Consider the following 8107-nt stretch of genomic DNA (forward strand, 5'->3'; position numbering starts at 1 on the left):
TCTCTCTCTCTCTCTCTCTCTCTCTCTCTCTCTCTCTCTTCTCTCTCTCTCTCTCTCTTCTTTATGTATCATTAGGCCGCTGTTCTCGTGAGCTGTATGTTCGTGTCCTCGGCACCAAAGGATTGGACCCGAGACATTCGCTGCTGCTTCTCACACTTTCTGTGCGGAGACTAGCCATTCGAAGATTGACCATTATGACACCTCCTTTCTTCGAAGAACTAATCGGTGGAATTCACCTCCTCCTCTCATTTTCCCTCTTCCTGTAATCTTTTTACCTTTAGGAGTCAGGCCTGCAAACGCCTGTAAAGCCCAAATTAACTCCTTCATTCTTTTTTCTCGTATTATTTGTCTTGTCATCCAAGTTGGCCTTGCTTGGGGCATGTTTTGCCCGAACATGCCGCTCAATGACAGAGAGAGAGAGAGAGAGAGAGAGAGAGAGAGAGAGAGAGAGAGAGAGAGAGAGAGAGAGAGAGAGAGAGAGAGAGAGAGTGTACAGGACTTACTTATTTACAAGTACTTACAAAAGCTAAGCTAACGCGTAGCACTCACCGCAGGAAATTACAGATCTATGAAGAATGAGTTGTGTGAGTTAGTGTTGTCTGGTGTTATATATGAGAAGGACAGGTTGTGTTGTTGGACTGAAAGCCAAGTTTCCTGCGTGTAAGCGAGGCAGAAAGGACTGACAGCTACCTGAGTCAAAGAAGTGACGCTTGACAGCCTCTGAAGTGATGGCTTATTGTGTAGCCACCACCAAACCCTCTCGAAATACTTAGAAAATCAAATGGATTTGTATGTAACATTTATGGAATTGGAGAGGGCATATGATAGAATTGATAGAGATGCTCTGTGGAAGGTATTAAGAATATATGCTCTGAAAGGCAAGTTGTTAGAAGCGGTGAAAAGTTTTCATCGAGGATGTAAGGCATGTTTACGAGTAGGAAGAGAGGAAAGCGATTGGTTCTCAGTGAATGTCGGTTTGCGGCATGGGTGCGGGATGTCTCCAAGGTTGTTTAATTTGTTTATGGATGAGGTTGTTAGGAGGGTGAATGCAAGAGTTTTGGAAAGAGGGGCAAGTATGCAGTCTGTTGGGGATGAGAGAGCTTGGGAAGTGAGTCAGTTGTTGTTCGCTGATGATACGGCGCTGGTGGCTAATTCGGGTAGGAAACTGCAGCAGCTGGTGACTGAGTTTAGTAAAGTATGTGAAAGAAGAAAGCTGAGAATAAATGTGAATAAAATAAAGTTATTAGGTACAGTAGGGTTGAGGGACAAGTCAATTGGGAGGTAAGTTTGAATGGAGAAAAACTGGAGGAAGTGAAGTGTTTTAGATATCTGGGAGTGGATTTGGCAGCGGATGGAACCATGGAAGCGGAAGTGAATCATAGGGTGGGGGAGGGGTGAAAGTTCTGGGAGCGTTGAAAAATGTGTGGGAGTCGAGAACGTTATCTTGGAAAGCAAAAATGGGTATGTTTGAAGGAATAGTGGTTCCACCAATGTTGTATGGTTGCGAGGCGTGGGCTATAGATAGAGTTGTGCGAAGGAGGGTGAACATGCTAGAAACGAGATGTTTGAGGACAATATGTGGTGTGAGGTAGTTTGATCGAGTAAGAAATGAAAGGGTAAGAGAGATAGATGTGTGGTAATAAAAAAAGTGTGGTTAAGAGAGCAGAAGAGGGTGTTTTGAAATGGTTTGGTCACATGGAGAGAATGAGTGAGGAAAGATTGACCAAGAGGATATATGTGTCAGAGGTGGGGGGAACGAGGAGAAGTGGGAAACCAAATTGGAGGTGGAGAGATGGAGTGAAAAGGATTTTGAGTGATCGGGGCCCGACCATACAGGAGGGTGAAAGGCGTGCGGGGAATAGAGTGAATTGGAACGATGTGGTATACTGGGGTCGACGTGCTGTCAATGGATTAAACCAGGTCATGCGAAGCGTCCGGGGTAAACCATGAAAAGTTTTGTGGGGCCTGGATGTGGAAAGGTAGCTGTGGTTTCGGTGCATCACACATGACATCTAGAGACTGAGTGTGAACGAATGTGGCCTTTGTTGTCTTTTCCTAGCGCTACCTCGCGCACATGCAGGGGTAGGGGGTTGTTATTTCATGTGTGGCGGGATGGCGACGGGAATGAATAAGGGCAGACAGAATAAATTATGTACATGTGTATATATGTGCATGTCTGTGTGTGTGTGTATATATATATATATTTATATATTTTATTATACTTTGTCGCTGTCTCCCGCGTTTGCGAGGTAGCGCAAGGAAACATACGAAAGAAATGGCCCAACCCCCCCCCCCATACACATGTATATACATACGTCCACACACGTAAATATACACACCTACACAGCTTTCCATGGTTTACCCCAGACGCTTCACATGCCTTGATTCAATCCACTGACAGCACGTCAACCCCGGTATACCACATCGCTCCAATTCACTCTATTCCTTGCCCTCCTTTCACCCTCCTGCATGTTCAGGCCCCGATCACACAAAATCTTTTTCACTCCATCTTTCCACCTCCAATTTGGTCTCCCTCTTCTCCTCGTTCCCTCCACCTCCGACACATATATCCTCTTGGTCAATCTTTCCTCACTCATTCTCTCCATGTGCCCAAACCACTTCAAAACACCCTCTTCTGCTCTCTCAACCACGCTCTTTTTATTTCCACACATCTCTCTTACCCTTACGTTACTCACTCGATCAAACCACCTCACACCACACATTGTCCTCAAACATCTCATTTCCAGCACATCCATCCTCCTGCGCACAACTCTATCCATAGCCCACGCCTCGCAACCATACAACATTGTTGGAACCACTATTCCTTCAAACATACCCATTTTTGCTTTCCGAGATAATGTTCTCGACTTCCACACATTTTTCAAGGCCCCCAGAATTTTCGCCCCCTCCCCCACCCTATGATCCACTTCCGCTTTCATGGTTCCATCCGCTGCCAGATCCACTCCCAGATATCTAAAACACTTCACTTCCTCCAGTTTTTCTCCATTCAAACTCACCTCCCAATTGACTTGACCCTCAACCCTACCGTACCTAATAACCTTGCTCTTATTCACATTTACTCTTAACTTTCTTCTTTCACACACTTTACCAAACTCAGTCACCAGCTTCTGCAGTTTCTCACATGAATCAGCCACCAGCGCTGTATCATCAGCGAACAAAAACTGACTCACTTCCCAAGCTCTCTCATCCCTAACAGACTTCATACTTGCCCCTCTTTCCAAAACTCTTGCATTTTCCTCCCTAACAACCCCATCCATAAACAAATTAAACAACCATGGAGACATCACACACCCCTGCCGCAAACCTACATTCACTGAGAACCAATCACTTTCCTCTCTTCCTACACGTACACATGCCTTACATCCTCGATAAAAACTTTTCACTGCTTCTAACAACTTTCCTCCCACACCATATATTCTTAATACCTTCCACAGAGCATCTCTATCAACTCTATCATATGCCTTCTCCAGATCCATAAATGCTACATACAAATCCATTTGCTTTTCTAAGTATTTCTCACATACATTCTTCAAAGCAAACACCTGATCCACACATCCTCTACCACTTCTGAAACCACACTGCTCTTCCCCAATCTGATGCTCTGTACATGCCTTCACCCTCTCAATCAATATCCTCCCATATAATTTACCAGGAATACTCAACAAACTTATTCCTCTGTAATTTGAGCACTCACTCTTATCCCCTTTGCCTTTGTACAATGGCACTATGCACGCATTCCGCCAATCCTCAGGCACCTCACCATGAGTCATACATACATTAAATAACCTTACCAACCAGTCAACAATACAGTCACCCCCTTTTTTAATAAATTCCACTGCAATACCATCCAAACCTGCTGCCTTGCCGGCTTTCATCTTCCGCAAAGCTTTCACTACCTCTTCTCTGTTTACCAAATCATTTTCCCTAACCCTCTCACTTTGCACACCACCTCGACCAAAACACCCTATATCTGCCACTCTATCATCAAACACATTCAACAAACCTTCAAAATACTCACTCCATCTCCTTCTCACATCACCACTACTTGTTATCACCTCCCCATTTGCGCCCTTCACTGAAGTTCCCATTTGCTCCCTTGTCTTACGCACTTTATTTACCTCCTTCCAGAACATCTTTTTATTCTCCCTAAAATTTAATGATACTCTCTCACCCCAACTCTCATTTGCCCTTTTTTTTTCACCTCTTGCACCTTTCTCTTGACCTCCTGTCTCTTTCTTTTATACATCTCCCACTCAATTGCATTTTTTTCCCTGCAAAAATCGTCCAAATGCCTCTCTCTTCTCTTTCACTAATACTCTTACTTGTTCATCCCACCACTCACTACCCTTTCTAATCAACCCACCTCCCACTCTTCTCATGCCACAAGCATCTTTTGCGCAATCCATCACTGATTCCCTAAATACATCCATTCCTCCCCCACTCCCCTTATATATATATATATATATATATATATATATATATATATATATATATATATATATATATATATATATATATATATATATATACATATATATATATATATATATATATATATATATATATACATTTTTTTTTTTTTTTTTTTTTTTTTGCTTTGTCGCTGTCTCCCGCGTTTGCGAGGTAGCGCAAGGAAACAGACGAAAGAAATGGCCCAACCCACCCCCATACACATGTATATACATACGTCCACACACGCAAATATACATACCTACACAGCTTTCCATGGTTTACCCCAGACGCTTCACATGCCTTGATTCAATCCACTGACAGCACGTCAACCCCGGTATACCACATCGCTCCAATTCACTCTATTCCTTGCCCTCCTTTCACCCTCCTGCATGTTCAGGCTCCGATCACACAAAATCTTTTTCACTCCATCTTTCCACCTCCAATTTGGTCTCCCTCTTCTCCTCGTTCCCTCCACCTCTGACACATATATCCTCTTGGTCAATCTTTCCTCACTCATTCTCTCCATGTGACCAAACCATTTCAAAACACCCTCTTCTGCTCTCTCAACCACGCTCTTTTTACTTCCACACATCTCTCTTACCCTTACGTTACTTACTCGATCAAACCACCTCACACCACACATTGTCCTCAAACATCTCATTTCCAGCACATCCATCTTCCTGCGCACAACTCTATCCATAGTCCACGCCTCGTAACCATACAACATTGTTGGAACCACTATTCCTTCAAACATACCCATTTTTGCTTTCCGAGATAATGTTCTCGACTTCCACACATTCTTCAAGGCTCCCAGAATTTTCGCCCCCTCCCCCACCCTATGATCCACTTCCGCTTCCATGTTTCCATCCGCTGCCAGATCCACTCCCAGATATCTAAAACACTTCACTTCCTCCAGTTTTTCTCCATTCAAACTCACCTCCCAATTGACTTGACCCTCAACCCTACTGTATCTAATAACCTTGCTCTTATTCACATTTACTCTTAACTTTCTTCTTTCACACACTTTACCAAACTCAGTCACCAGCTTCTGCAGTTTCTCACATGAATCAGCCACCAGCGCTGTATCATCAGCGAACAACAACTGACTCACTTCCCAAGCTCTCTCATCCACAACAGACTTCATCCTTGCCCCTCTTTCCAAAACTCTTGCATTCACCTCCCTAACAACCCCATCCATAAACAAATTAAACAACCATGGAGACATCACACACCCCTGCCGCAAACCTACATTCACTGAGAACCAATCACTTTCCTCTCTTCCTACACGTACACATGCCTTACATCCTCGATAAAAACTTTTCACTGCTTCTAACAACTTGCCTCCCACACCATATATTAGTAATGGTATCACATAGAGACTAAAAACTTATTGAACATTGAGGAAATGTTCAGTATATACATAAAGTGCAATCTAGAATAGTGCTGATTAATTGTATGATCACATATTATTATTATTATCATTATTATTGATACAGTGGTTAAATTGATGAGAACTACTATTGACGTTTGTGTAAATAAATTAAACATTTCCTTTTTCCATAGCCAGAGGTTGAACCATTATGTGACATTCATTTTTTCATTTCATTTCAAGCTAGAAGTTTCAGTTTTCTAAATTGTTTCTTACATTTTTCACATGTATATATATGTATGTGTGTGTGTGTGTGTGTATGTGTGCGTGTGTGTGTGTATGTGTGTGTATGTGTATATATATATGTATATTATCCCTGGGGATAGGGGTGAAAGAATACTTCCCACGCATTCCTCGCGTGTCGTAGAAAGCGACTAGAGGGGACGGGAGCGGGGGGCCAGAAATCCTCCCCTCCTTGTATTTTTTTTAACTTTCTAAAATGGGAAACAGAAGAAGGAGTCACGCGGGGAGTGCTCATCCTCCTCGAAGGCTCAGATTGGGGTGCCTAAATGTGTGTGGATGTAACCAAGATGTGAAAAAAGGAGAGATAGGTAGTATGTTTGAGGAAAGGAACCTGGATGTTTTGGCTCTGAGTGAAACGAAGCTCAAGGGTAAAGGGGAAGAGTGGTTTGGGAATGTCTTGGGAGTAAAGTCAGGGGTTAGTGAGAGGACATATATATACATATATATATATATGTATATATATATATATATATATATATATATATATATATATATATATATATATATATATATATATATATATATTTTTTTTTTTTTTTTTTTTTTTTTTCAAACTATTCGCCATTTCCCGCATCAGCAAGGTAGCGTTAAGAACAGAGGACTGGGCCTCTGAGGGAACATCCTCACCTGGCCCCCTTCTCTGTTCCTTTTTTTGGAAAATTAAAAAAAAAAAAAAAAGAGGGGAGGATTTCCAGCCCCCCGCTCCCTCCCCTTTTAGTCGCCTTCTACGACACGCAGGGAGTACGTGGGAAGTATTCTTTCTCCCCTATCCCCAGGGATATATATACATTTTTTTTTTTTCATACTATTCGCCATTTCCCGCGATAGCGAGGTAGCGTTAAGAACAGAGGACTGGCCTTTGAGGGAATATCCTCACCTGGCCCTCTTCTCTGTTCCTTCTTTTGGAAAATTAAAAAAAAAAAACGAGAGGGGAGGATTTCCAGCCCCCCGCTCCCTTCCCTTTTAGTCGCCTTCTACGACACGCAGGGAATACGTGGGAAGTATTCTTTCTCCCCTATCCCATATATATATATATATATATATATATATATATATATATATATATATATATATATATATATATATATATATATATATGTGTGTAAATATATGTGTATATATATATATATATATATATATATATATATATATATATATATATATATATATATATATATATATATATATATATATATATATATATATTTTTTTTTTTATACTTTGTCGCTGTCTCCCGCGTTTGCGAGGTAGCGCAAGGAAACAGACGAAAGAAATGGCCCAAACCCCCCCCCCCCCCCATACACATGTATATACATACGTCCACACACGCAAATATACATGCCTACACAGCCTTCCATGGTTTACCCCAGACGCTTCACATGCCCTGCTTCAATCCACTGAAAGCACGTCAACCCCGGTATACCACATCGCTCCAATTCACTCTATTCCTTGCCCTCCTTTCACCCTCCTGCATGTTCAGGCTCCGATCACACAAAATCTTTTTCACTCCATCTTTCCACCTCCAATTTGGTCTCCCTCTTCTCCTTGTTCCCTCCACCTCCGACACATATATCCTCTTGGTCAATCTTTCCTCACTCATCCTCTCCATGTGCCCAAACCACTTCAAAACACCCTCTTCTGCTCTCTCAACCACGCTCTTTTTATTTCCACACATCTCTCTTACCCTTACGTTACTCACTCGATCAAACCACCTCACACCACACATTGTCCTCAAACATTTCATTTCCAGCACATCCATCCTCCTGCGCACAACTCTATGCATAGCCCACGCCTCGCAACCATACAACATTGTTGGAACCACTATTCCTTCAAACATACCCATTTTTGCTTTCCGAGATAATGTTCTCGACTTCCACACATTCTTCAAGGCCCCCAGGATTTTCGCCCCCTCCCCCACCCTATGATCCACTTCCGCTTCCATGGTTCCATCCGCTGCCAGAT

The sequence above is a fragment of the Panulirus ornatus genome, chromosome 16 (assembly GCF_036320965.1).
Source record: "Panulirus ornatus isolate Po-2019 chromosome 16, ASM3632096v1, whole genome shotgun sequence".
Taxonomy (NCBI): domain Eukaryota; kingdom Metazoa; phylum Arthropoda; class Malacostraca; order Decapoda; family Palinuridae; genus Panulirus; species Panulirus ornatus.